This window comes from Lygodium microphyllum, chromosome 29 (assembly GCF_053477565.2).
Source record: "Lygodium microphyllum isolate KBCC chromosome 29, Lygodium_microphyllum_v1.1.10, whole genome shotgun sequence".
Lineage (NCBI taxonomy): Eukaryota > Viridiplantae > Streptophyta > Polypodiopsida > Schizaeales > Lygodiaceae > Lygodium > Lygodium microphyllum.
In genome coordinates this window covers 112779076-112789445 of record NC_141163.1, presented here as the reverse complement: position 1 = coordinate 112789445, position 10370 = coordinate 112779076, and positions in this window count along the sequence as shown.

Genomic DNA, 10370 nt, shown 5'->3' with positions numbered 1-10370 from the left:
GACGGAGAATCATCATCTTCAATGTCAATGGGTTCTGATTCATCTGAAGGTGGAGGAGGAGGTACTGGATCTGATGGAGGAGGTGGAGGCACACTCTTCTGTAAACCTGAATAGGTCAAGAAGGCAAACAAATACGATCCATAGGTGATATTGGTAACATTACCCCTGGTGACTTTGATGAAATGTTGATCCATTTTAGTGAGGAGGTAAGTGCGCAAATCAATAGCGACTCCTTTCAACACCATCCTTGAAGCTATGAAAAGCTCTTTGGACAAGTACTGGGATGGCATTTTTGTAGGTATAAACCTGTCCTGGAGAAACTGATAGACCATCTTCCACACAGGATCAGTGATCATGGAAAAGGAAACTCCTAAAGAGTTGATCACCTTCTTAACATCCAGCAATTCCCTTGTCTGCTTTTGTAACAGCTTCAAAATCTCTTCATTAAAGAAAAGCTGGCGAGTGGTAACAAAAGGTTCACCTTTGGAGGGAAGAGAAAGAGCCTTCCCTAGGCCTCGAGGTGTTAAAGTCATAGAAATACCCTGGACCAGTCCCGACTTCTTGCTGTAGGAGGCTAGAAACTCATCACACATCGATGGATCCTCTGGAAGCAATGGAAAGGAGGTAGCTACAAAAGCAGCGAGTCCCGCCTTCGTGAGAGGCTCAAAAGTGAGTAGGGAAGAGTAATCCCGACTAACGAGTGGGACATACTGGATAGGGGGAGGAGCGTGAGAAGGCGCCATTCAGATGGTTACACACACACCACAAACACAGACAATAAAAGACATTGAACCAAAACATCACCACTACCCATACATATCAAGACCACATTGTTGATAAATCAGTGTTTGACCATGGAAATAACCCCAAAGACTGCGCATACCCATCCCACGAAACCAGGTTTATTAAAAAGGGGAAATAAGTGCAGTGAGAGGGAATTAATTTAATGAAAGGTTCATACTAATAAATTGTTAAGAAATGGGTGAATTTTTATTAAGTGATAAACGTTAGTAAGAAAACGGCGGTTCCTTCTTATAAATTTAATTACCAATTATTAGGTGAAAGCGGTGCTTTAATTCGAATCCCGGACTTCGATACCCAGACTGGGTCTCTAAATGCAAGTTCATTGATTACAAATTAAGGTGATGTGGAGCGCTTTTTTGCCAGCGCGTGCTCTTGTGACGGCTGGTTCATTTTAATTAAAAATATTTTTATTTTTTAAAAAAATTGTGTGTTTAGCGCGAATGCGCGTGCCATGGTGGTGTTGAGGGTTCATTTTGTTTTATTATTTTTTTGTTTGTTTGTTTGTTTTTTTTGGTTGTGTGTTATTTTTGAATTAACCGCGGGTTTTAGGGTAGCTGAAAAAAATAACAAATAAAAGGAAAAATACCTGGTAGTGGGTGTATGAAAATGCAAAGAATGCACTCTCCTCAATCCAAAAATTTCTGGATATGGTCTGCACTTGGACAGAGCCATTAGGGTTGACAGCAAGTATCTTATATGGGCACATCCACTGCTGTTGGAGCTTGCCAGGAAACTTGCCAAATCGGGAATCATAGGCTAGGACCAAATCACCTTCTTTGAACTCCTTGTGCTTGATGAAGCCGTCATGGTAAGCCTTGCGTCGAGCTTGCATGGCTTCCATGCACTGTAGAGCCATCCTGCGAGTTTCGTCCAAATATTCCAAGTGCAGTAGATGACGTTGCAGTGAATCATCGTCCCCTAAACGCTCTTTGATAGCCACTCTCAAAGAGGGTAATTCTAGTTCAACAGGGAAAACAACTTCTGTACCATATACTAGCTGGAAGGGTGTCTGCCCTGTTGCTACTTTATGGGAGGTTCTGTACGCCCAGAGGGCCTCTGTAAGTCGATCGTCCCAATCACGATGATGTGCAGCAATTATTCTTGTCAGAATCGAGCAGAGGATGCGATTCATGACTTCGACTTGGCCATTGGCTCTAGGGTAATAAGAAGTGGACTTGCGATGGCGGATCTTATACAACTCTGTCAACTCTTCCATGACTTTGTTAATGAAATGAGTGCCTCTGTCACTTACCAGCTCTAAGGGACTACCAAAACGGGTGATAATATTCTCATACATGAACAGGGCCACGCTATTACCATCGTCTCGCTTTAGGGATTTACCCTCACACCACTTTGTGACATAATCCATACATACGAGGATGTATCGGTTTTGTTTCCTTCTGGTAGGAGGATCGATCGGGCCTACGAAGTCGATGCCCCACTTCTCGAACGGCTTCAAAGGAAGAATAGGTTGCAGTGGCATGGCACTTGTCTTGGTAGGTTTCCCCATTCGCGTTGACAAGTATCACATCTTTTCCAGTAATCATAGGCATCCTTATGAAGGGTAGGCCACCAGTATCCTGCTAGCAGAGCCTTCTTGGCTGTAGCTTCTCCTGCAAAGTAGCCTCCACATGGCTCGTCACGGCAAGCCTTCAGAACAATCCCAATCTTGTCTCCTGCAACACATCTTCGGAGCACTTCATCTTTGCCTTTCTTGTACAGTGCACCGCCTAATAGGGTGTAGGGGGCTGATTCTAACATAAGCTTCTTCCTCTCCCGACTAGAAATGCCAGGAGGGTACTGCTGGGTTGCCAGCAGATTGGCAATGTCTGCATACCAGGGAGTTACAGTTTCTACTAAGAATAGGGAAGCATCAGGGAGGTCTGGATCATCCTGCTCCTCGTCTGCAGTTTGTGGAATATGCGACAGATGATCAGCCAGAACATGGGAACGACCAGGTTTGGTAATCACCTCAAAGTCGAACTCCTGAAATAGAAGGAGCCATCTCATCATGCGTCCTTTCACATTTGCTTTGTTCATCAGGAAGGACAGGGCCTCATGATCCACATAAAATTTAAAGTGGGTGGATAGGAGGTAGTGGCAGAACTTCTCTAGGGCAAACACCATTGCCAAGCACTCAAGCTTGGTCACTGTGTAGTTCCGTTCTCTATCAGTGACTTTTCGGCTTGCGTAATAGATGGGTTGATCCAGCTTCAAGGAACCCTTGTGGCAGAGAACTGCGCCTAAGCCTTCAATAGACGCATCAGTGTGTACATGGAACTCCTTCATCCAATCAGGAGGTTGAAGAATGGGTGCCTCAATCAGACACTGCTTCAGAGTAGTGAAGGCTTTGTCACATTCTTCCGTCCAAGTAAACTCTACATCTTTCCTCAGAAGCTTGTGCAAGGAGGTTGCCTTTGTTGCAAAATGGGCTATGAACCTTCTGTAGTAACCCACATGGCCTAGGAATCCCCTCAACTGTTTGAGGTTGGTGGGTGCTGTCAGAGCTGCAATTTTTTCGATCTTTGCAGGGTCTGTTGATATCCCTTGTGTAGAGACAGTGTGGCCCAACAGAACTCCAGAAGAGACCCCAAAGATGCATTTGTCGGGGTTAAGGGAAATCCCATACTCCCGGCATTGGTCAAAGCATTGTTCTAGGTGTCCCCAGTGTTCACGGATCAAACTATAGACATTGAAGTCATCCAAATATACCTCAATAAAATCGTGCAGATGATTTTGGAATGCGGCCATCATGACTCGCTGGAAAGTAGCAGGGGCATTGCAGAGCCCAAATGGCATCACTCGGTAAGCGTAGGTCCCCCATTCTGTGGTGAAGGTTGTTTTGGATTGGTCTTCTTCTGCTATCTACACTTGGTTATATCCGCTGAATCCATCCAGAAGGGAATAAAGCTCATGTCCTGCCACTGTGTCCAATAGTTGGTCTGTGAAAGGAATCGGAAAGTGATCCTTCTTTGTCTTGGAATTTAACTTGCGGAAATCCACACAGATTCGCAGTTTGCCATTCTTCTTGGGTACAACCACGATGGGTGAAACCCATTCACTATTTGCCACTGGATAGATGAACTCGGCTTCCAGATGCTTCAGCAGCTCTGCTTTTACCAATGTGGAGTAATTCAGGTTCATTCGCCTCTGTCGTTGCCGTATTGGCTTGGCATCAGGCTCCAAGTCAATATGATGCTGATATATTGTGGGATCAATCCCCTTTAGGTCTTTGTAGGACCACACAAACACGTCCAAATTTTCTTTCAACAAGTTATACAAGGTTGACAACTCCTTTTCTGGGAGGATGCTACCCACCTTCAAGTGGCGTCCAATGCCTTCTGCATCCACAAAGGTTAACTGCCTTTCACCTTCTATTTCATGGATGAAGGTCCCACGGACTGCTTCTGGGTACAGATCCGACTCCTTCAAAGGAGTGGTGTCCTCTTTTGATGTCCCACTAGACCCAACTTCTTCTTTTGGTGGAGACTTAGGTTGCTCCTTAAGATGTTGAAATGGGATTAGAGCCGTTTCGGGTTTGGTTTCACGATTAGTTACCTCTTGGCTTGAAGACTCATCCTCTGATGACACGTCCAGGAATGTCACATAACAGGGACCCTCTGATGCCTACTGGAATCGTGAAACGGGTGCTTGTTGGCACGGTGCATCATCATCATCATCCTTTGGCAAGGATAGGTTAGGACGACAAGAGCCACTGTGTATACTGAAATCATAAAACTGATACATGAAATAAATACACGATCGCATAAAAAGCAATTGGTACAATCATGACAAGATATCACTAATACATAGAAAATGTCTACATAGATCAGGCGACTCAAAAATAAAGGTGTGTAAGCTCCAGGGATCCAAGGGCGAGCTATGCATCCTCGTCCCCCGAAAGCTCGTCCCGCCGCAAAGGAGCATCGAACAGACTCTGCAGAAAAAGAAACAACACATCAATCCACCATACAATAATGCATTCAAATATCTCATGGTAACTACGGACAAGAAAGATGAGTGACTTACAAGGCCGCCACGTTTATACAATCGGTCGATCAATTTAGTGAGACCGTGCCTCTCTGCATATCGAGTCTCAAGGCCAGTCAGATCACGATTTGTAATGGAGTGTTGCAAAGAAAACAAAATGCTAACTGTTAGAAACATGATTGTCAGTACAAAGAATATTTCAAAAAAATAAACAAGCAAAACAAAAGAAAAACTTACAAAGTCCTCCAAATATGTCTTGTGGCCGCTACTCCCAAGATGATGGACCACTCCGGCCTCGAGTTGTGCCCTCACCGCCTCGCACTGCTGACTCCAACGTCCTGGAGAATCTGTAGCCTCCTCCCTCAGTCGACGCCAGTCGTCTGCATCTAACCACTCGGGCTTTGCAGCCCCACTCTTGATTGCCTTGCGTGCGTCGGATCGTCTATTTGACATGTATGCACGCATGCAATCCATCATCCAGCTCATAGAGAATCTATCTACTGCGGCTGGCACCGGAAACTCCTCGTGCAAAGATGCTACTATGTAGTCCTTGCTCCCCTTTGGTATGTTCTTCCAATGATCCAAGACGTTGTGCCGAAAAACTTGTTGGCACAACTCTCTCATGTGAGCCATCACCCTCCTCCCCTCATCATTCATGATGATGGCTCCTAACCTACTATCGACTAGATATCCATAACCCCCAGGAGTCCGCCTAAGATGGGTCCTCTCCCATCTGCGTCCATGCTCCTGGGCATATCCATGAGACCCCTGTGCATCCGGTGTACCGAGGTGGTAATATCTCTCGAAGTGGCACCCACAGGGGTGCCACCTGCTGACGGCTGCGCAAAAGTCAGAGTAACTGGAGTAGACGTCCCCACAAGTGTGACAAATCCTGGAGGTGACGCAGCTCCAGCTGAACGACGAGATGGAGACACTGCGTCTGTGTCTCCACAGCATCCACGTGAGCCACGAGAGCGAGGAGTCGCACGTGTATCCCGTGTCGACCGCGGGCTCACTGCCTCTGTATCTCTGCAGCATTCCCCTGATCCCGATGCACTCCCTCCCTCTGGCCTGATCGTCTGCTCAAAGCCGAAGCATCCGATCGTGCTGAAGCAGATCTAGCAGAGTGCCCTAATGAAGTCCGAGACAGCTTCTGGTCTGCCATCTCTTCGAATTTGGCGATCTGGTCTGGAGATATGCGTGCGAAGATGTCACGTAACTCCTCATCGCTCATCCCTTGACTCATCCTGAAAATGTCACCTGCACAGACAAAAAATGATGTTATAATAATCAATTTAAATCATAAAAAGCACAGTAATATAAATCATTTAAAAAAATCTCACTTAAAATACATATCTTATGTACCCTTATAAGCGATTGGTCAATGAATTGAGTAAGTGGATGCTCCAAGTATGAAGTATCCTATGGTCCCATGTTAATCTCCTGACACAACTCCGCATACACTGGAAGGTCGATAGACATGTCACCACAAAAGAATGAGTCCGCCTCTTTCTCAAAGAATTTTTGGACTCTTGTATTTCCATCATTGTTAGCCGATGCTAGCTCCAAGCTTTCGATGGCCTCCACCCCTTACAATATCGACCCCTCTATTTGCATATTATCTTCATCTATGCTCGAAACATTGCTTTGATCATATACTCTCGCACTTCGGAGAGTTAAAGGTATAACATACCACCATCGAGGTTGTCGGGGGTTTGGATAGAAGATTACCTGTTCACAAACACGTGCAAGAGAGTTCAAACCATTGTGACATAAACCATGTTGTAATACAATTAGCAATCAAATGAGTCCATGCACCTGTTCACAATGGGATGGCAACACAAAGGTGTTGCGCAAATCCGTCCATTTTTTATCGGAATCTATTTCAGGAAATCCAGATGGACCTCGTCGAACTGTTGCTCCAGCTCCTCCAAGTACCACTTTGAACCACTACACATCGAATAGTATCATGGAGAAGCTACGGTAATCCACCGTAATAATACTTTGCAAGTTCCCAAAATCTGAACCTTGCCATGATACCACAGCCCATTGTGGAGCGCATTTTGTCAATATACTCCATGCGAAAATGTTGTCCGCGCGACCACGCTGCACTATATATTTTGTACAATACATTGAAACACTCAAATTAGATGTCGCATATAAAATTTAGATAGACAGATTCTAAACCCCGCATCACCTTTGGACTACATCCCCTCGAGAATTCCCACTCCTCCATTGAGACCTCTATCCCTTCGTAAGACGTTGCGGTCAAAGCTCCATGCAACCATCGCATTGACATAAACCGCGGCATCTCCTCCATGCCTTCGAGATATCAAATCGGTCGATGATGCATACTACTTCGGAATTCAGCTCGCGCTTCCTCTAGATCTTGCCTAGCGATCTGATACTTGGCGAGCCACGTCTCCATAGAGGCATGGTGCAACATACAAAAGCTATTCACCTTCTCTTCTATTGAGGCATCCATTCGTTTTTCTATCCCATTTCCAACCACCACATCTCCAGTCAGTCTATCATCGTCCTTCAGTGACCATAGCATTTCATTGTCTAGTTCCACTGTTGGTAGCCATTGTGAAAAATGCACTAGTGCCTCAGATACCAACCAACCTTCGGCCATGCTACCTTCTGGCCGAGCTCATTGTCGCACAAAGCCTTTCAAGGTTTTCATGAAGCACTCCAAGAAGAACATCCATCGCGTATGGACAGGTCCAGCAATCTCCACTTCATCCATAAGATGCACAAGAAGGTGGATTTTATCATGAGCATGTTGGTGGGCATGTATTTCTCAAAGAGACAGACCGTCTCCACTGCTCCCCGCCTCGCGATTCAATAGAGGACGTCTTAATCTATTTCTGTGAGATCCATTGCACCAAAGTCGACAACTTGTAAATGGCCCCGCGTATTTCTGGAGTAAGACATCCTGCGATCGCGATCAGTAGTACAAACTGCCACAAATGAGAAAGCATTATGAATAATGGCTACATTCCAAATAGCAAAATGCCCACGCTAATTACAATCCATTCGTAGTACAATCTTGACATATCTTATGCCAGTCATGGGATTTTAGCCCTGATAATTGGTCATCTTTAGAAAATGCGAACCTAAAAGAACGTATCATACCTGTCGAAGTGCGGATAGACTTGATTACTTGCTTCACAATGCGCTCTTCTTTAGTGGACAAAACCCAAGGAGCGCGAGGAAGCTGCACGCGACCATCAACACTTGACTGCAGCCAAAGCGCTTCCATCTTACTTACCTCCTTCAAATCCATTCGTACCCCTATAGTGTCTCTCTTTCCTATGATGTGGTCCCATAATAAGTTGCCCACATTCTTGAAAATATGCATGGGATCCAACAAGTGGTTGGCCTGTAAGTGGGTCCAATATGGTAACTCGTAGAAAACTGGGAACTGCCGCATTCCATTTGGATGTGATTCCGCGTGGACCATTTTCAGCTCGTACCAGCTTGCGGCGTTCATACGTGTTGGAGGTTGTCCAAGGAAACCTTCCCTGAGTTCATGATCCTCCGGTAAGAAAGCATCATGTCCTTGATTGGTATACCATCTTCTTCATGGTTTGTGACCTTCGGGAGTCTAACTGTGACCCGCACAATGGACATGCATGAAACCTGAGGTAACCAGACCTGTTCCAACACCAGGACCTAGTGAATACTTGATTGAACGAGATAAAATATAGATATTACCGGCGAGAACGGAGGCATGCTTACCTGAGCACTCTCCCAATCCCGAAAAGTCATGCATCATCCACATGAGAATGGATCGAATATTGGCTGACCGCCGACCATCGTGCCTACTCATATCTTGCACAGTGACCCTCTCCTCCCATAAAATCTTAAGCTCATCGACTAAAGGACGAAGATACACGTCCATATTTTTTACTTTGTAGCGGCATGGGATGAGCAAGCTAAGAATGAGATGTCCTTTCTTTGTAGAAAGCCATGGAGGGATATTGTAGTTGACAAGGACTATAGGCCACACACTGTAAGAAGTTGAGCACAGACCGAATGGATTCATGCCATCCATTGCAAGATCGAGCCGAAGATTCCTTGGTTCTCGGGCAAAGCATGGGAAGGTAGAGTCAATGTGGCTCCATGCGTTTGAATCCATTGATATTCGTTGAACTCCATCCGTGGACCTATTCTACGCATGCCATGTTGTCAGGCTCGCCATGTCGGACGTACGAAACATGTGGTTTATGCAAGGGATAAGCGAAAAGTGTCTGAGAACTTTTTGAGGGATGGTTTGCCCTTGCAAGTCCTGTCGATACCTGTGAGCAGCACACTTTGGACTTGTCTCCATAGTTTCGTATTCTCCTCGAAACAGACAGCAATCATTGATACATGCATGGATATTATTGTAGTCCATGCCAAGCTTCCGTAAAACATGTCATGCATCATCACGAGACTCAGGCATGGTATTTACAGGTGGTAATATATGACATTTCAATAACCTGAAAAAAATCATAAAATACCTTGAAAAAGTACAAATGTTTGTAATAATAGTGCAAAAAAAAAAATCAATGAAGCGTATGTATCGCTCAGTCACACTCGTATCGCTCCACCCGTATTTTGCTTGCACACTTAAGAGTGCAAGTAGTATCTTCAGCCGAGATACTCGGCACCCATCATATAATGGTATGGATGCTCCCTCTCTAAGCGGATCGGAAGTCTCGACATCCATGGGAATCAATGCATCGATCATTGCCTCCATCTTAGGCTCCAAGATTGTAGGTAGGTCTGGAAGATTGACTGTCTCCTCTGGCATTGATGGTATAGATTGGCCTTGCGAGTGGTGGATTGACTTCTGTACTCCATCCATCACACACCCACATACTCTTCTGATTGGTCGCAAAGGGTGCACTCCCCCTTGGGACGAGACATCACCTCCTTGGATAGAAAATTTGCCAGCAAGACCCAATCTTATTGTATATGGTATTCAATTAGCTTGCGAGTACAATGCATGATTGATATTAACTTCAAATTACCGTTTGCTAAAAATCCGCAATCGCCTGATCAATGATCTTAGATTGAAACTCGCCAAATCGTCGTACGTGTTCTATAGACAATCGGCGTTTTCGTCTAATTGCCAACTTGCATTGAGAGCAAGGACATGGGACATGCTGATTAAGATACGCCTCGGGATCTTGAACAACAAGACCTTCTTCGTTTTCCATCTTGTCTACGTTACAACAAACAATTTGTTTTTGTTATCATTCTTTTCTTTTTCTCTCTCTCTCTCTCTTATTCCTTTTTCTCTCTCCTCTCCCTCTCTCATTTCCTTTTCTCTCTCCTCTCCCTCTCATTCATCTCCTTCCCTCTCTCTTTTTCTCTCTCCTCTCTCTCTCATTCCTCTCCCTCCCTTGCCCTCTCTCATTCATTTTCTCTCTCCTCTCTCCTCTCTCCTCTCTCCTCTCTCCTCTCTCCTCTCTCCTCTCCCTCTCTCATTTTCTTTTTCTCTCTCCTCTCCCTATCTCATTTCCTCTCCCTCCCTTGCCCTCACCCTCTGTTTTTGTCTTTCCCTATTAGGTATAATGATATTT